Source organism: Triticum aestivum, chromosome 4D (assembly GCF_018294505.1).
Source record: "Triticum aestivum cultivar Chinese Spring chromosome 4D, IWGSC CS RefSeq v2.1, whole genome shotgun sequence".
Classification (NCBI taxonomy): domain Eukaryota; kingdom Viridiplantae; phylum Streptophyta; class Magnoliopsida; order Poales; family Poaceae; genus Triticum; species Triticum aestivum.
In genome coordinates, this window is record NC_057805.1 from 486,668,875 (window position 1) to 486,689,964 (window position 21,090).

At 48.9% G+C, this 21,090-nt stretch overlaps 1 pseudogene; it reads right to left on the minus strand.

Moving 5' to 3' along the window:
* Window positions 1-1,030: 1,030 nt before the first annotated feature.
* LOC123097117 (butanoate--CoA ligase AAE1-like) lies at window positions 1,031-11,563 on the minus strand (annotated as a pseudogene).
* Window positions 11,564-21,090: the final 9,527 nt, after the last annotated feature.

Sequence of the window (21,090 nt, forward strand, 5' to 3'; positions counted from 1 at the left end):
GTATCAACACACCATTGAAACAGGTCGATATGATGTATCATTGGATGATGAATTAGTTGCTCTATCTTACAGTCTATCATACATACTGAATCGATAGCCACATACTAACGGCCAAAATCGGTTCAGTTCGGTTTAGTTTGTCGGATCGCTGCCGATGAAAATCTTCAACTTGACAAACGTGCATCGCATCTCATCCTGGTGGCTGTTTGGCCTCGCCACGACCGCTGCCTTGGGCATCGTCGGGTGGGAGATGGCCGGCGTGTCCTATGGTACCCATATGTCGACATCAAAGTGACTGTGTAGGTGTTAGAGTTGACTCCGTCATGCAATGCATAGTCTACTCTAATCAAAATAGCTTTGTGTTTGTTCGTTGTCGAAGATAGATAGTTTGATCACATTGTTTCTAGGAAGTCATAGGAACACGTGCAGTGATTTATTTCTCAATCAGTCGAATTGCATGTTACAAAGACAATAGTTTTTTAGTCGGATGGTGAGTGTAGCGATCATAGGTGCACGCAATGGGTAGTTTGATAGTGCCTGAACTTGTTCTCTACCTTTCCCCTTATTTTGGTTATTCTATTTTGAAATGTGTATTTCCATTGTGTTAAATTAATGGAAATGGGATGGTCTGCTTTTCAAATAAAAAAAGGCAATAACTGAAATGGACAAACTTTAAGTTTTGAAATGTGCAACTATCTAAAGGAGCATACCATTTCACAAAATGAAAATAATATACCCCCCCCCCCCCCCCCATGTTTTGCTCAAAAAATGTCCCAGTCGCTAAGAAATAGGCACTCAGTATGAATATTTGGGATATAATTATGTATAATGACACAACATGCACCTGGTCTCCGCCTCGTGATGCACAAAATCGACCATCATTGTAAAATGAAGGTTAACAACTAAATATTGGTAAACAAATATAACAACCAAATAGTGCTCTCATTGTCATCTACTTGTGTTTCAAAGCTATAGTCACCCCATACAATACAATACCATATTTTGACCGAGACAAATGATCTCACGCGCGCTATTTTAGGTCTTCCCGAGGCTGCCCATAGCCCGATCGAGCCTTCTGACGGAGAATAAACTTTTGAGTCTTCCCCGTCGAATTCTTGGGCAAGTCAGCGAAGACCACTTTCTTCGGTGCCATGTAATGTGGCACCTTATCCCAACAGAAGTTTATAATCTCTATTTCTGTTGCATCGACGTTAGTCTTTAACTTGACGAACGCACAAGGTGTATCACCCCAGTGGTCATCTGGCCTTGCCACGACCGCTGCCTCGAGCACTGCCGGGTGGCTAAAGATCACCGCCTCCACCTCAATCGAGCTTATGTTCTCACCGCACGATATGACGATGTCCTTGGCCCTGTCCTTGAGCTGGATGTACCCATCCGGGTGACTCACAGCAAGATCGCCCGTGTGCAACCACCCTTGGGCCATTGCCTCCTTGGTTGCATTGATGTCCTTGTAGTACCCAGGTGTTACCTCGAAACATCACCTCCCCGATAGTTTGGCCATCATGTGGTAGGCTCTCCATGGTTGTTGGATTCTTGACGTCAATGTCCTGTATACCGATGTGATGATGAAACCCCTGTCGTGCCATGAGCCGTGAGCGCTCCTCGGTCGGCAACGTGTACCACTCTGGCATCCACGTGTTGATGGTGGCCGGGCTGGTAGTGTCAGTAAGACCATACATTTGGTATACTATGAATCCAAGCTCCTCCATCCCGGACAAGATGTCAGGCGGCGGTGCGGCGCCGGCGGTCATGATATGTACCATCACTGGCAGTGGCTTTCGGTCACCAGTTGGTGCGTTAACGATCATGTTGAGAACCGTGGGTGCGCCGCCCATGTGCGTCACCTTGTGTTGTGAGATCTTATCAAAGATGACCTTTGTCGTGAAGCGGCGCAAGCAGGCGTTGGTGCCGCCCTGCATGGCGATGCCCCATGATAGGTTCCACCCGTTGGCGCGAAACATCGGCACGGTCCACAAGTAAGTCAGCATGACAATGATGTTTTACGTGAGAGCCGTTGCAATAGTGTTGAGGTGCGCGCCCCGGTGGCTGTAGACGCCCTTGGGCCTCGCAGTCGTGCCAGAGGTGTAATTTAACACGATGGGGTCCAACTCATTCAGCGGACAACGGATGTTGAGCCGCGAAGGTGCTTCTCTGATGAGACTCTCATAGTCTGTATAGTCAGAGACGATGGACTCGGTGTCGTCTGAGATGGTTATGAGAACCGGAAGCCCCGTGGCAATAGACTCGTCGCCGGCGAGGTTATTCAAGGCGGCTCTCCCAACTCCAAGGAGGCATGACTCGACAAACAACACCTTGGCACCAGAGTGCTTCAGCAACGCGGACACCATCACTACCGGAATCGCACCCTATGCAGGGCCGTCGGCATAGCCATGACTAGCCGTCGGGTCAGGCCTATGCCGACGGCACCCGTCGGCATAGGGCCGTCGGCAACATATCCGTCGGCGTAGCCAGGATGACCGTCGGCATAGAAAAGCCGTCGGCATAGACCCTATGCCGACGGTGGCCGTACATCTATGCCGACGGCCCTGGCCGTCGGCAACGTCATCGCCTAACGGCGGCCGCCGTCAAGTGCTGCCCAATGGCTTCTCGCCACGTGGCGAGACGCCGTTCAGCATGGGCGCGTCTATGCGGCATAGGCACGCCACGTGTCAGATACTGGGCGCTCCTGGGGCAGGTCTATGCCGACGGCCAGGCCGTCGGCATAGACGTGCCACGTATCGGCCACTGGGAGCTCACGCCAGGCCTATGCCGACGGCCAGGTCTATGCCGACGGCCTAGCCGTCGGCATAGTTTCCACGTGCCGTCCACTGGGAGCTCACGCCAGGCCTATGCCGACGGTGGGGCCGTCGGCATAGATTCTGTCCAGTTTTTTTTTCTTTTTTCTGTTTCTTTTCAGCTCAATTCATTTGAATATATAACAAACAGCATATAGAACAAACATCATATACACAACATCACACAACAAATTGGCATCGCTAAGAAGCATCGCAAAGCATCACACATATAAGTATCATCACCGCAAAGCATCACACATATAAGTATATAAAAATCTCACAAACAACAATAAGATAAGTATCATCACAAGCATACAAGTATCATAGCATCGAGAACAAGCAAGTATCATAGCATCGAGAAAGGCTTAAGCGCCAGGACGTCGAGCACCGCGGAGGTCGTCACCGCCAAGACCGCCGAAGCCCAGGCCGTCACTGCTAGCGGCAGCGCTACCGCCAAGACCGCCTGCGCCTCCGTCTCCGTGGATCGGAGTGGTCGGGCTCCGTGTCTCGGGAGTGTTGCGAAGACCACCGCCAACGGTAGATGCACCTGTTCCCTGGATGTTGAAAAGATATATTAACGGGATATAAGAGTGTGTTGAAAGGCATGACATGCTTTGGGTGAATTGATTGGGGATTGAACTAACCGGCGAGGGGCCAGCGGAATGTGCCACAAACTCCTCAAAGGTCAGCAGCGCTGGTTGTGCTGGAGGACCCTCTGCTGATGGCCATTGAGGACACCTGCCGGCCGCCATTTCCTGAAAAGCGTGCTGCATCTCGCGATCCCTCTGCTGATGGTATGCATGCAGGCGGTCGTGCCACGCCATGGTCTCCTGGCGTGTGTACTCCATGTAGGCCTACAGTATGACATGATGAGACTCATAAAACTACTAAATGCGGAAAATAAAGGGAACAATGAAGATAAAAGGGAAAATACTTACAGTTTGCTGCTCCTGAAAGAGGGACAGTGACGGTGCACTGCTCATGCGCGTGCTCGTGCGCTGGCTCAGGGTCGGGTCGATCCGACGGAGCTGTGTGTAGGAGATAGACGGAGTGATCACAGCATCGAGAACCGCCTCCCGACCGTGCTCCTTCGGCCCCATGCCCACCACCACCCTTTCGTCCAGAGCCGCCGCAATGGGGTCAGCTGTGTCAGGATGTAACGCCAGATACCCTTCGGAGTAGGCCTTCTTCCTCCCCGCGGTCTTCTTGCCGTAGTACTTGGGCTCGCCAGGCTTGGGGTCCTTCCGCGTATGGGCGATCTCCCACGCCTGCATGTGTGAGAGCGGCCGCTTCAGTTTCTCCTCCTGCACCACCAAACAGAGGTTAGTCATACATAAGAAAGTGATGGTAAATAGAAGAAGAAGAATGTTTAATGGGGTTAGCTAGTCATACATTAACTGCCTTGTGGAGATAGTGGTTTCGGTTTCCCTGAGCATGTACTCCCTCCTTCCCTCGGTTAGCCTTGTTTTTGACTCTCATAGCCGCCCAGGCTCCAGCCTCATCACACCAAAGATCCACCAATGCCGCCCAGGACTCGTCTTTTCCATAACACCAGTTTGGACACACCTACATAATACATGTCAACACGAAACGGTGAAATGTACCACAAGGTAATGAAAGCATAATGAAAAATCTTTTATACTTACCGCCAAGAACTCGTCCCTCTCCAAGGTAATGGCCATCCTCCACGCTTCTTCCTTGGTCATCTTCACACCAAGATAGTCGTGGTAGTATGTCGAGATGGCCACATAGCGCACCTCGTACTGCATCTGGCGGGCCTTCTTCTTGCATTGGCGTAGCACGATCTGGTCCGCTCTGCCCCTGTGCTCCGGGAGAACTCGATAGAATTTCTACAATCATGCACGAAACAAGAATGGAAGAAGCCATGAGTTAAATCATTCATGAAACTAGAATGGACTTGTGCTTCTGAAGAGAACTCACCCAGAAAGTGGTGATCACGGCCTTGGCATGGGTCCCATGCTCCGCGTGGAGGGCCGCTTCCCAGTGCTCCCAGCTCGTGGCCAAGACCCGATGGTCCGGGTGCCTGACTGGATCCGGACAGTACAACCCCGGCCAGTGTAACTTCAGCAGGACGGTGATGAGGCCGTTGGGAATACGGACCCCTTTAGAATATATCCAGTTGCTGCAAAAGAATGAACTATTAGCATGTGACAAGCAAAATAAATAACAACCGGAATGAGCATGTGACAAGCAAAATAATGAAATTATTATAAAGTGGCACTTACTCTTTCCCCGTGGGCTCAATGAGCCACTTCTGCTCCTCAATAGCAGGAACCTGCTTTGGTAGCTTTGCGTTACCACGCAGCCACCCCTTGTTGTCAACCCCCTCCCCGCCAGCACCATCATCCCCGCCACCACCCTCCTCCTCGCCTGCCTTCCCCTCCCCAACCTCCTCCTCATCCTCCTCCTCCTCGTCCTCCTCCTCCACCTCCTCCTCGGCCCCATCCCGAACCTCCTCCTCCTCGCCTGCCTCGTCCTCCTCCTCCTCTTCACCAGAGGAGGGTACCTCACTAGAGGAGGGTACCTCACTAGAGGATGGCCTCGAAGACAACACCCCTAAGTCGGTGAGGGTGCGCTCTTTCTGGCCGCGACCCCCTGTAGTGGCTCTCCCCCCACCTCGCCCTCTAGGGGCTCTCCCCCCGGCCCCTCCTCCTCTAGGGGAACCTCTCCCTCGACCTCCCTGTGAGGAGTCATCGTCAAGTAGCCGGGGGGAGGATTACGTGCTCGACCACTCCGACTAGGCAGGCCAACGACCTTGCGTAGGAAACCCACGCCGTCGGCCTTCCCCTTGCCCATGTTCCACGAACCTGCATTGAAAAGAGAATAAGCAATTAGTAAATTAATGAAATGAAGGAAAAGGCATGAAAATAAACACATTAATAAAAAGGCATAAAAGGCATATTCCTAAACTATAGAAAAAAAGACTTGACACGTACATCTGCTAGAAACCATATGAATCATCACTGTTGTAACCTCTTTCTCGGTCCGTCTCATCATCACTATCAATCATATCATCTTCGTTGTCTGACGGAGGTGGAGGCGCTTCCTCGTTGTCAGCGTCTAAGTTTAACTTTTCTAGCATAAGTATGTCATTTTCATTGACAATGGTCTCACCATCATTCCCAATGGTCTAGCGTCATCGTTTCTAACCACATCATCATCATCACCCAATGGTCTAGCGTCATCGTTTGGATCCACATCATCATCACCCAATGGTCTAGCGTCATCGTTTCTAACCACATCATCATCATCAGGTTGCTCTTGATAGAACACTCCCTCGTATGTCATGGGGTTAATGTTGTAGTAATCGTCTTCATTCGGGTTCGGTAGCTTACCATGTGGCGACACCTTGAACACAACTTCCCAACCCTTTAGGTACTCTTTCTGGCATGGGTAAGGCAGATAATATACTTGTGTAGCTTGGGTAGCCGCAATGAAGAGATCGGCTCCGGCATAGACGATTGATGGTTTAACTTCGACCAAACCAATGGAAGGCGTATGTTTTACCCCCTCCCGCGGATCGAACCATCGACATTTGAACACAGGCAGACTTAGGGTCTCGCGCCCCTGGTGGAATTTAATCTCGTATATATTTTGTACCCTTCCGTAGTAGTCTACTGAATTTTGACCGAGGGTGTACACTCCGGTATTTATAGTTTTGGGATCAGGCCGGCTGTTCTGGTGATCCTCTGTATGGAAGCGAGACCCATTCACATCATACTTTTTACATGTCATGACGGCAGGGTCAAAACCCATGGAAACCCATCTCAATTCATCATCCATAGATATGTTCGGATCTTTTCCCTACAAGTATAATTGAAATTGTTGCGTGCATTAGTTAACTAATAAATGTTGAACTAGGTATTTAATAGGGGAGTGTGGACAATTACTTTCTCCATGAACCAAGCAACAAAATTTTTACGTCCAGGGTTTCCATGACGGAGAAGAGTAAGTGCCTCCACCTCAGTAGGAGGATTCATTCCCGTCCATTCCTCTTGAACGAAATCACTAAAAAAAAGAAAACCGGTGTTAAACCGGGACTAAGTGAACATAAAACATGATGATGTGGAAGACATAAAGGAATGGTGTAGTGGTATTACCTCATCCACACTTCCTCAACTTCCCTGATGTTGTGCAAGATATAGAACATGAGGTCCTCCCACTCTTGTCGTGGCATGTTATAAGGTTTCGAGGCCCCAGCCCTCCCACCTTGCGCGTTGAATAGATAGAGCTTGGGTTGATAATTCGGCTCTTCTATATTGTATCGAGGCACCTTGTTATGCAGATGGGGAACGTGGTCTGGATAGTATGATGTCCTGAGGTCTGACACCTCCTCTAGGATAACTGCCTCAGCTATGGAAGCTTCAATCTTAGCTTTGTTTCCACATTTCTGTCGGAGATGCTTGTTCTGTCTCTCAGGGCCGTACTGCCAGCGATTCTGCACAGGCCCCCCAACAATACCTCGTTCGCGAGGTGCAGAATGAGATGTGTCATCGGTGTAAAGAAGCCTGGCGGAAAGATCTTCTCTAGCTTGACTATCAACTCCGGTGCCTTCTTATGCAATTTTTCAATCACGTATTTACTTACTTCTTTAGCACAGAGCGTGCGGAAGAAATGGCTTAGCTCGGCAAGCACTCGCCAGACATGCTCGGGGACATAGCCTCGTCTGGCACATCTCGCACAGGGGCATGGTGGGATAATTCTCATTGGATGACGGAATATCTCCTTCAAATAGACATCGGTTTTCGCGATCCACTCTGATGTTACTCGATTCCGACGGATAAAACCACTGTACATCCACTGATTATCTGCCATCCTCTGCTTTTTTGCAAGCCACACAACATAATTAAGGATTCATTTAAATTAATCACATCAAATTTTCAGTTTCTACCGCGTTTAATCCACCTACTTCTCTAATAGGTAAAGATGGGTCCTAATCCCACCCGAGGATGTGTAGATTGAGTACGTTCTCCATTCTACCCCGTTCCGAGACAAAATTTCGGCAGCACCTCCCCGCTGTTCTCCAGATACACGTCTCGGCAAAAAGCCGAGAGAATGTGCTCTGGAGAACAATGGGGAGGCGCCGCCGAAATCCTGTCTCGGAACGGGGTAGAACATGGAGAACATACCCAATCTACACATCCTCGGGCTGTCCGTGGAAAACGCTGGACAATCCGAAAGAGCTGCGGTGATAAATATGCAATTGAATGCATATTTATCGATGCAACCCTTTCAGACAAGAGACGCCTAGGTTACGCGACATGACTTGAGAATGAAATCTAGTCACATGATTCGTAGCTCACCCTCGGCTGTAGAGGAAGTATTCGAATAGCTGACGGACGACCGGGGACCAACAGCTCCTACACCGATCACTTCACCGAGATGGAACACCACATAACCTGCACCGTGACAATAATTAAGTACATCACAATATATTCGTCATCTATCATCATGTAACAATCATTGAAGCATAAAAAAACCATCATCATCATCGTCATTTACCATGATCCAACAATCATCATCATTTATCATCTCTTCCGCAAAAAAAAATGGAAATCTATCATCAACATCATCATCTATCATCATTAACATCATAATCTATCATCATCAACATCATCATCTATCATCTAATTTTTTTGCATTTCTCACATTTCTAACTATCATCAAATCATCTACCATCTAACTATCATCATACATAATGCATCCATCCATCTAACCATCCATCTAATTACATAACTATGAAAAACAACTTAATTCACAAAAAAAAATTGCTACAGAGAGGGAGGGAGGGAGCTCACCATGGGGGAGGGCCGGCTCGGGTGGGGGGGGAGGGCAGGCACGGGCGATGGAGGTCCGGAGCAGGCGGCGGAGGGCCGGCGCCGCGGTCGCCTGGGGAGGCCAGAGGGGGTCGGGGCGGGGCGGCCGAAGGGGGTCGGGGTGGAGCGGCGCGGGGTCGGGGCAGGGAGGCCGGAGGGGGCGGGGCGGGGCGGCCGGCGCGGGGCCGGCGCGGGGCATCACGGAGTCGGGGCGGGGCGGCCGGCCCGGGGTCGGGGCGGGGTGGCTCGGGGTCGGGGCCGGGAGGCGCGGGCGGCGGCGGGCTCGAGGTGGGGCGGCGCGGGTGGGAGCGGGGAGGCGCGGGCGGCGGCGTGCTCGAGGCGGCGCGGGCGGTGGCGTGCTCAGGGCGGGCGCGGCGGAGGTGGGCGGCGGCGGTTGGGGTCGGGGTCGGGTGCGGTGAGAGGGAGAGAAATGAGTGGAGAGGAGGAGGGTGGCCGCGCGAGGGGATAAGGTTGGCCCTATGCCGACGGCATGGCCGTCGGCATAGGCTCGGCCCACATGTCAGCAGCCCGGGGGGAGTGGATAACGTGGACGTATGCCGACGGCCCGGCCGTCGGCATAGATGGGAGGCCTATGCCGTCGGCATAGTTGGCAACTACTTTTTTTTGAAAAAATAGTCCCACCTCGCCGAGGGAAAAGCAATTTGACCTGTTTAAATAGTTCACTAATCCATACGTTATAAGCTCCGGTATTCATTAAACTTATATGAAGAAAATGGACAATTGCTGTGAACTTTTCAGTGCTCGGGCAGCCGGCCCGGTGCCCGAGCACTAAAAGGTTCACATCAATTGTACATTTTCAATGATGAATACCGGAGTTTTTAATCAATTCAATTATTACATGATGATACCCAAGAGGCGGCACGCGTCTCCGGGGTGTGCCCCCCCCCCCTCACGGACGGCGCCGCCGCCGGCACCTGGAGGGGGGAAACGGGCGCGTCGGGTCTACACGGAGGGGATCTTGCCGTGGGTCTGGCCCGGATGTTGCTCCAAAGTGTTCCTATGGGCTGACCTACCACAACCGGCTGGATAGGTCCACTGCTCAAAGCCCGTCCGTGCAAAGTCAAAGGGCTAGACCCCGTGGTCAAACGCTACAGGGTTAGGCGGGACGGGGGCCCTGCGGGGTAGCAATGCCACCCGAGCGTCGCACCGGGCCCTCATACATGCGGGGTGGTGTGGTGGCATGTCCCAAGAGGCGGCACGCGTCTCCGGGGTGTGCCCCCCCTCACGGACGGCGGCGCCGCGGGCACCTGGAGGGGGAAACGGACGCGTCGGGTCTACACGGAGGGGATCTTGCCGTGGGTCTGGCCCGGATGTTGCTCAAAATGTTCCTATGGACTGACCTACCACAACCGGGTGGATAGGTCCACTGCTCAAAGCCCGTCCGTGCAAAGTCAAAGGGCTAGATCCCGTGGTCAAACGCTACAGGGTTAGGCGGGACGGGGGCCCTGGGGGGGTAGCAATGCCACCCGAGCGTCGCACCGGGCCCTCATACATGCGGGGTGGTGTGGTGGCATGTCCGAAGAGGCGGCACGCGTCTCCGGGGTGTGCCCCCTCACGGACAGCGCCGCCGCCGGCACCTGGAGGGGGAAACTGGCGCGTCGGGTCTACACGGAGGGGATCTTGCCGTGGGTCTGGCCCGGATGTTGCTCCAAAGTGTTCCTATGGGCTGACCTACCACAACCGGGTGGATAGGTCCACTGCTCAAAGCCCGTCCGTGCAAAGTCAAAGGGCTAGACCCCGTGGTCAAACACTACAGGGTTAGGCGGGACGGGGGCCCTGGGGGGTAGCAATGCCACCCGAGCGTCGCACCGGGCCCTCATACATGCGGGGTGGTGTGGTGGCATGTCCCAAGAGGCGGCACGCGTCTCCGGGGTGTGCCCCCATCCAAGTGACGGCGGCACTGCCTTGCGTGCAGGGGGCACACCGCGGAGCCCCAAGACGGGCGTCTACGCATGCCTAAACACTTTCACATATGCATCGGGACCCGTGCGATGTTTCGGTGACATAGCTACACCCCGAATCCCCCCACCAACTAGAATTCCCTCCATGTCGACCGTTTCCCCCCTCCGTGACACGGCGATAGCGACGTTCGTAACGGGGGGCAATCGATATACAATCAGGGTATGTTTTTTTAGATAAGGCATAATTATCTTATGCAAAAACAAAAACTAAAATAAAGTAAAAATGAGAAAATAAAGTAAAAATAAAAAAAAGTATGCGACGGCGAGGCCGTCGGCATACCTGTGCACACACGGAGGTGCAGTCCCACGGATCGATGACGTGGCATGGCGCACGGATCAATGACGTGGCAGAGGGGCCTATGCCGACGGCTACACCGTAGGCATATATTTGCCATAGGTAGTATAGAGCGAAATTTAAAATAAAACTAAAAAAATGTATGCCGATGGCGAGGCCGTCGGCATATCTGTGCACACATGGAGGTGCAGTCCCACGGATCGATGACGTGGCATAGCACACGGATCGATGACGTGGCAGAGGGGTATGGGCCAGGTCTATGCCGACGGCATAGCTGTCGTCATAGGGCTGGCACGGGTATGCCGACGGCCGCCGTTACCACCCGTCGGCGTAGGCTCAACGTCGTCAAACGGTCAGCGCTGACGGCAAGGGCTATGCCGACGGCCGCTCCTATGCCGACGGGCCCCGTAGGCGTACCTCGAGCGGTCCCGAGGGCCTCGTATATGCCGACGGCCCCGTCGGCATATATGTATTTATGCCAACGGCTTTTCTACGCCTACGGCCTGCCCTGGGCCGTCGGCATAGCGGCATTTAAACGAAGTTTTTCTGGTAGTGCATGGCCGCGTCATGCCGTGTGTTCAAGGTGCAGAGAATCGCGCCTGCCATGGGCACGACGAAGTGTAGCTCATACATCGCCGGCAAGTTCTTATATTTATCCCCTAATCATGCTAGGGTACCTTCCATGTATAGGCAGTCCTAGATTGACATGTTGTAAAATTACACCACTAGCTAATTGTTTGTACGCTGCAACACTAACTATATCTGACATATGTTTCAAAAAAAATTATATTTGACATATGCCTTACACCCATCGTACTGTAAATTTTGATAAGACTAGCAAGATGCCCATGCATTGCACGGAACATCAAAATACATTTTTTTTTTACAAAACACCTGTTGTGATTGACCCATGCAGTGTTGGGGAACGTAGTCATAATTCAAAATTTTCCTACGTGTCACAAAGATCAATCTAGGAGATGCTAGCAACGAGAGAGAGGGAGTGCATCTTCATACCCTTGAAGATCGCTAAGCGGAAGCATTACAAGAACACGGTTGATGGAGTCGTACTCGCGGCGATTCAAATCGCGGAAGATCCGATCTAGCGCCGAACGGACGGCGCCTCCGCGTTCAACACGCGTACAGCACGGGGACGTCTCCTCCTTCTTGATCCAGCAAGGGGAGAGGAGAAGTTGAGGGAGAACTCCAGCAGCACGACGGCGTGGTGGCGATGTAGCTCGTGGTTCTCCGGCAGAGCTTCGCTAAGCACTACGGAGGAGGAGGAGTTGGAGGAGGAGAGGGCTGCGCCAGGCAAGGGGTGTGGCTGCCCTCTCTCTCCCTCACTATATATAGGGGGAAGGGGCGTGGAGGAGGCACCCTAGGGTTTCCTAGGGGAGGGGCGGCGGCCACAGGGGAAACCCTAGATGGGTTTGGGCGCCCCCACCCCTGGGAAACTTGCCCCCCAAGCCGGGAGGGGTGGCTGCCCTAGGGGAGGCGCCCCCACCTCTCCACGTTACGTGAGAGGGGTTGGGAGGGGCGCACAGCCCCTTAGTGGGCTGGTGTGCCCCCTCCCCTTGGAAGGCCCCCCAACGCTTGCGGGGGCCTCCGAAACACTTTTCGGTCACGCTGGTCGTCTCCTGGTACTCCCAGAACAATTCCGGACTCCAATACCCTTCGTCCAATATATCGATCTTCACCTCCGGACCACTCCGGATTTCCTCGTCACGTCCGGGATCTCATCCGGGACTCCGAACAACCTTCGGTAACCATATACTATTTCCCATAACAACTCTAGCATCACCGAACCTTAAGTGTGTAGACCCTACGGGTTCGGGAACCATGCAGACATGACCAAGACACCTCTTCGGCCAATAACCAATAGCGGGATCTGGATACCCATATTGGCTCCCACATGTTCCACGATGATCTCATCGGATGAACCACGATGTCGGGGATTTAATCAATCCCGTATACAATTCCCTTTGTCTATCGGTATGTTACTTGCCCGAGATTCGATCGTCGGTATCCCAATACCTCGTTCAATCTCGTTACCGGCAAGTCTATTTACTCGTTCCGTAACGCATGATCCCGTGGCTAACTCATTAGTCACATTGAGCTCATTATGATGATGCATTACCGAGTGGGCCCAGAGATACCTCTCCGTCATACGGAGTGACAAGTCCTAGTCTCGATTCGTGCCAACCCAACAGACACTTTCGGAAATACCTGTAGTGCACCTTTATAGCCACCCAGTTACGTTGTGACATTTGGTACACCCAAAGCATTCCTACGGTATCCGGGAGTTGCACAATCTCATGGTCTAAGGAAACGATACTTGACATTAGAAAAGCTCTTAGCAAACGAACTACACGATCTTGTGCTATGCTTAGGATTGGGTCTTGTCCATCACATCATTCTCCTAATGATGTGATCCCGTTATCAATGACATCCAATGTCCATGGTCAGGAAACCATAACCATCTATTGATCAACGAGCTAGTCAACTAGAGGCTTACTAGGGACATGTTGTGGTCTATGTATTCACACATGTATTACGGTTTCCAGTTAATACAATTATAGCATGAATAATAGACAATTATCATGAACAAGGAAATACAATAATAACCATTTTATTATTGCCTCTAGGGCATATTTCCAATAGTCTCCCATTTGCACTAGAGTCAATAATCTAGTTCACATCACTATGTGATTGTAATGAATCCAACACCCATGGGGTTTGTTCATATCTCGCTTGTGAGAGAGGTTATTAGTCAACGGGTTTGAACCTTTCAAATCCGTGTGTGCTTTACAAATCTCTATGTCATCTTGTATATGCAGCTACCACGCGCTACTTGGAGCTATTCCAAATAACTGCTCTACTATACGAATCCGGTTCACTACTCAGAGTCATCCGGATTAGTGTCAAAGTTTGCATCGAAGTAACCCTTTACGACGAACTCTTTTACCACCTCCATAATCGAGAAAATTCCCTAGTCCACTAGTTACTAAGGATAAGTTCGACCGCTGTCATGTGATCCATTCCTGGATCACTATTGTACCCCTTGACCAACTCATGGCAAGGCACACTTCAGGTGCGGTACACAGCATAGCATACTGTAGAGCCTACATCTAAAGCATAGGGGACGACCTTCGTCCTTTCTCTCTCTTCTGTCGTGGTCAGGTCTTGAGTCTTACTCAATACTCACACCTTGTAACACAGCCAAGAACTCCTGCTTTGCTGATCTATTTTGAACTCCTTCAAAATCTTGTCACGGTATGTATTCATTTGAAAGTACAATTAAGCGTTTTTGATCTATCCTTATAGATCTTGATGCTCAATGTTCAAGTAGCTTAATCCAGGTTTTCCATTGAAAAACACTTTTCAAATGACCCTGTATGCTTTCCAGAAATTCTACATCATTTCTGATCAACAATATGTTAACAACATATACTCATCAAAAACTTCTATAGTGCTCCCACTCACTTCTTTGGAAATACAAGTTTCTCATAAAATTTGTAAAAAAACCCCAAAATCTTTGATCATCTCATCAAAGCGTACATTCCAACTCCGAGATGCTTACTCCAGTCCTTAGAAGGATTGCTGGAGCTTTGCATACTTGTTAGCATCTTTCAGGATTGACAAAACCTTCTGGTTGTATCACATACAACCTTTCCTCAAGAAAATAGTCGAGGAAACAATGTTTTTTGACATCCTATCTGCAAGATTTCATAAATAATGCAGTAACTGCTAATATAATTCCAACAGACTCTTAGCATCGCTATGAGTGAGAAAATCTCATTGTAGTCAACTCCTTGAACTTGTCGGAAAACATCTTAACGACAAGTCGAGCTTTCTTAATGGTGACACTTACCATCATTGTCTGTCTTCCTTTTAAAATCCATCTGCACCCAACAGCCTTACGACCATCAAGTAGTTCTTCCAAAGTCTATACTTTGTTTTTATACATGGATCCTCTCTCAGATTTTATGGCCTCGAGCCATTCGTCGGAATCTGGGCCCACCATCGCTTCTCCATAGCTCGTAGGTTCATTGTTGTCTAGCAACATGACTTCCAAGACAGGATTACGTACCACTCTGAAGTAGTACGCATCCTTGTCGTCCTACGAGGTTTGGTAGTGACTTGATCCGAAGTTTCATGATCACTATCATAAGCTTCCACTTCAATTGGTGTAGGTGCCACAGGAACAACTTCTTGTGCCCTGCTACACACTAGTTGAAGTGACGGTTCAATAACCTCATCAAGTCTCCACCATCCTCCCACTCAATTCTTTCGAGAGAAACTTTTCCTCGAGAAAGGACCCGTTTCTAGAAACAATCACTTTTGCTTCCAGATCTGAAATAGGAGGTATACCCAACTGTTTTGGGTTTCTATGAAGATGCATTTATCCGCTTTGGGTTCGAGCTTATCAGCCTGAAACTTTTTCACATAAGCGTCGCAGCCCCAAACTTTTAAGAAACGACAGCTTAGGTTTCTCTAAACCATAGTTCATACGGTGTCGTCTCAGCGGAATTGCGTGGTGCCCTATTTAAAGTGAATGCGGTTGTCTCTAATGCCTAGCCCATAAACGATAGTGGTAATTCGATAAGACACATCATGGTATGCACCATATCCAATAGGGTGCAGTTATGATGTTCGGACACACCATCACACTATGATGTTCGAAGCGGTATTAGTTGTGAAACAATTTCCACAATGTCTTAATTGTGTGCCGAACTCGTAACTCGGATATTCATCTCTATGATCATATCATAGACATTTTATCCTCTTGTCACGACGATCTTCAACTTCAGTTTGAAATTACTTAAACCTTTCAATAATTCAGACTTGTGTTTCATCAAGTAAATATACTCAGCATCTACTCAAATCATCTGTGAAGTAAGAACATAACGATATCCACTGCGTGCCTCAGCACTCATTGGACTGCACACATCAAAATGTATTACTTCCACCAAATGTCTTTCTTGTTCCATCTTACTGAAAACGAGGCCTTTCAGTCATCTTGCTCATGTGGTATGATTTGCATGTCCCAAGTGATTCAAAATCAAGTGAGTCCAAACGATCCATCTGTATGGAGTTTCTTCATGCATATCTACTAATAGACATGGTTCGCATGTCTCAATCTTTTCAAAAACGAGTGAGTCCAAAGATCCATCAACATGGAGCTTCTTCATGCGTTTTATACCAATATGACTCAAATGGCAGTGCCACATGTATGTGGTACTATCATTACTATTTTATATCTTTTGGCATGAACATGTGTATCACTACGATCGAGATTCAATAAACCATTCATTTTAGGTGCAAGACCATTGAAGGTATTATTCAAATAAACAGAGTAACCATTATTCTCCTTAAATGAATAACCGTATTGCAATAAACATAATCCAATCATGTCTATTCTCAATGCAAACACCAAATAACAATTATTTAGGTTTAATACCAATCCCGATGGTAGAGGGAGCGTACGATGTTTGATTACATCAACCTTGGAAACACTTTCAACACATATCGTCATCTCACCTTTAGCTAGTCTCCGTTTATTCCGTAGCCTTTTATTTCGAGTTACCAACACTTAGCAACCGAACCGGTATCTAATACCCTGGTGCTACTAGGAGTACTAGTAAAGTACACATTAATATAATGTATATCCAATATACTTCTGTCGACCTTGCCTGCCTTCTTATCTACCAAGTATCTAGGGTAGTTCTGCTTCAGATACCGTTCCCCTCATTACAGAAGCACTTAGTCTCGGGTTTAGGTTCAACCTTGGGTTTCTTCACTAGAGCAGCAACTGATTTGCCGTTTCATGAAGTATCCCTTCTTTCCCTTGCCCTTCTTGAAACTAGTGGTTTTACTAACCATCAACAATTGATGCTCCTACTTGATTTCTACTTTCGCGGTGTCAAACATCGCGAGTTGCTCAAGGATCATCATGTCTATCCCTGATATGTTATAGTTCATCACGAAGCTCTAATAGCTTGGTGGGAGTGACTTTGGAGAACCATCACTATCTCATCTGGAAGATTAACTCCCACTCGATTCAAGCGATTGTACTACTCAGACAATCTGAGCACATGCTCAACGATTGAGCTTTTCTCCCTTAGTTTGCAGGCTTAAAAAACTTGTCAGAGGTCTCATACCTCTTGACGTGGGCACTAGTCTGAAATCCCAATTTCAGTCTTTGGAACATCTCATATGTTCTGCGACGTTTCAAAAACGTCTTTGGCGCCTCAATTCTAAACCATTAGCATTACGCACTGAACTATCATGTAGTCATCAAAACGTGTATGTCAGATATTCGCAACATCCACAGACGACGCTCGAGGTTCAGCACACCGAGCGGTGCATTAAGGACATAAGCCTTCTGCGCAGCAATGAGGATAATCCTCAGTTTACGAACCCAGTCCGCATAATTTCTACTATCAACTTTCAACTAAATTTTCTCTAGGAGCATATCTTAAACAGTAGAACCAAAGCGTAAGCTATGACATAATTTGCAAAGACCTTTTGACTATGTTCATGATAATTAAGTTCATCTGATTATTTAATGAACTCCCACTTAGATAGACATCCCTCTAGTCATCTAAGTGATACATGATCCGAATCGACTAGACCGTGTCCGATCATCATGTGAGACGGACTAGTCATCAACGGGGAACATCTCCATGTTGATCGCATCTACCATACGACTCATATTCGACCTTTCGGTCTCTCGTGTTCCGAGGCCATGTCTGTACATGCTAGGCTCGTCAAGTCAACCTAAGTGTTTTGCATGTGTAAATCTGGCTTACACCCGTTGTATGCGAACGTTAGAATCTATCACACCCGATCATCACGTGGTGCTTCGAAACAATGAACCTTCGCAACGGTGCACAGTTAGGGGGAACACATCTCTTGAAATTTTAGTGAGGGATCATCTTATTTATGCTACCGTCGTTCTAAGCAAATAAGATGTAAACATGACAAACATCACATGCAAATCATAAAGTGACATGATATGGCCAATATCATCTTGCGCCTTTGATCTCCATCTTCGAGGCGCAGCATGATCACCTTCGTCACCGGCATGACACCATGATCTCCATCATCATGATCTCCATCATCGTGTCTTCATGGAGTTGTCTCGCCAACTATTACTTCTACTACTATGGCTAACGGTTAGCAATAAAGTAAAGTAATTACATGGCGTTTTTCATCGACACACAGGTCATAGAATAAATTAAGACAACTCCTATGGCTCCCGCCGGTTGTCATACTCATCGACATGCAAGTCGTGATTCCTATTACAAGAACATGATCAATCTCATACATCACATATATCATTCATCACATCCTTTTGGCCACATCACATCACATAGCATACCCTGCAAAAACAAGTTAGACGTCCTCTAATTATTGTTGCATGTTTTATGTGGCTGCTATGGGTTTCTAGCAAAACGTTTCTTACCTACGCAAAAGCCACAACGGTGATATGCCAATTGCTATTTACCCTTCATAAGGACCCTTTTCATCGAATCCGATCCGACTAAAGCGGGAGAGACTGGCACCCGCTAGCCGCCTTATGCAACAAGTGCATGTCAGTCGGTGGAACCTGTCTCACGTAAGTGTACGTGTAAGGTCGGTCCGGGCCGCTTCATCCCACAATGCCGCCGAATCAAGATAAAACTAGTAACGGCAAGCAAATTGAACAAATCATCGCCCACAACTACTTTGTGTTCTACTCGTGCATAGAATCTACGCATAGATCTAGCTCTGATACCACTGTTGGGGAACGTAGTAATAATTCAAAATTTTCCTACGTGTCACCAAGATCAATCTAGGAGATGCTAGCAACGAGAGAGAGGGAGTGCATCTTCATACCCTTGAAGGTCGCTAAGCGGAAGCGTTACAAGAACGCGGTTGATGGAGTCATACTCGCGGTGATTTAAATTGCGGAAGATCCGATCTAGCGCCGAACGGACGGCGCCTCCGCGTTCAACACATGTATAGCCCAGGGACGTCTCCTCCTTCTTGATCCAGCAAGGGAAGAGGAGAAGTTGAGGGAGAACTCCAGCAGCACGGCGGCGTGGTGGCGATGGAGCTCGTGGTTCTCCGGCAGAGCTTCGCTAAGCACTACGGAGGAGTTGGAGGAGGAGAGGGCTGCGCCAGGCAAGGGGTGTGGCTACCCTCTCTCTCCCTCACTATATACAGGGGGAAGGGAGGTGGAGGAGGCGCCCTAGGGTTCCCTAGGGGAGGGGCGGCGGCCACAGGGAAAACCGTAGATGGGTTTGGGCGCCCCCACCCCTGGGAAACTTGCCCCCCAAGCCGGGAGGGGTGGCTGCCCTAGGGGAGGCGCCCCCACCTCTCCACGTTACTTGAGAGGGGTTGGGAGGGGCGCACAGCCCCTTAGTGGGCTGGTGTGCCCCCTCCCCTTGGCCCATAAGACCCCCCAACGCTTGCCGGGGCCTCCGAAACACCTTTCGGTCATGCTGGTCGTCTCCCGGTACTCCCAGAACAATTCCGGACTCCAATACCCTTCGTCCAATATATCGATCTTCACCTCCGGACCACTCCGGAGTTCCTCGTCACGCCCGGGATCTCATCCGGGACTCCGAACAACCTTCGGTAACCACATACTATTTCCCATAACAACTCTAGCGTCACCGAACCTTAAATGTGTAGACCCTACGGGTTCGGGAACCATGCAGACATGACCGAGACACCTTTCCGGCCAATAACCAATGGCGGGATCTGGATACCCATATTGGCTCCCACATGTTCCACGATGATCTCATCGGATGAACCACGATGTCGGGGATTCAATCAATCCCGTATACAATTCCCTTTGTCTATCGGTATGTTACTTGCCCGAGATTCGATCGTCGGTATCCCAATACCTCGTTCAATCTCGTTACCGGCAAGTCTCTTTACTCGTTCCGTAACGCATGATCCCGTGGCTAACTCATTAGTCACATTGAGCTCATTATGATGATGCATTACCGAGTGGGCCCAGAGATACCTCTCCGTCATACGGAGTGACAAATCCCAGTCTCGATTCGTGCCAACCCAACAGACACTTTCGGAAATACCTGTAGTGCACCTTTATAGCCACCCAGTTACGTTGTGACGTTTGGTACACCCAAAGCATTCCTACGGTATCCGGGAGTTGCACAATCTCATGGTCTAAGGAAATGATACTTGACATTAGAAAAGCTCTTAGCAAACGAACTACACGATCTTGTGCTATGCTTAGGATTGGGTCTTGTCCATCACATCATTCTCCTAATGATGTGATCATGTTATCAATGACATCCAATGTCCATGGTCAGGAAACCATAACCATCTATTGATCAACGAGCTAGTCAACTAGAGGCTTACTAGGGACATGTTGTGGTCTATGTATTCACACATGTATTACGGTTTCCAGTTAATACAATTATAGCATGAATAATAGACAATTATCATGAACAAGGAAATACAATAATAACCATTTTATTATTGCCTCTAGGGCATATTTCCAACATGCAGGAGTAATCTCATGTGTAAAAACTAATGATATCTCGAGAATTTCATTGAAAAAAATGGTATCTCGAGAATTTCATTGAAAAAATGATATCTCGAGAAAGATGAGAGATAAGGTGAGGAGGAGTGGAGCGCGGTGGCGATTGGTGGTCGGACTTAGCGGACGCATGGGGATGGACGACGCTGGCAGCGGCCACCATGCCAGATTGTTCCAGAGGCTTTCTTTTTTTATTACTCAAAAATGAAGTTGTGGGAGATAAGGATGAACGAGAGAGGTGCGAGTATCCTTTTGCAAAATTGCCATAGTTTGCTTTCTATCCGTCAGATATAGATCGGACGGTCTGTATTGCAAGATGGCAGCCACACCATCATCACCAACTCGGTTTTTGTAATTAATAAGATTTAATTTGATAATTATGGGTATGGTAATGCAAGAAAAGTTTTGATTTAGTTGATATTTTTGGAACATTTGATTTGATTTGACTTTATTGAATTAATGCAAGACGTGATTTTGGGAAAAGTACATAATTGGTTTACATTATTCCAAGTTACTCTATTTATGTTGGTTTTAATATTGTGCGGTGTCGATTGTGACTACGAAAAAATCAACAAAAAAAACCAAGGAAGGAGGGGTGCATGGG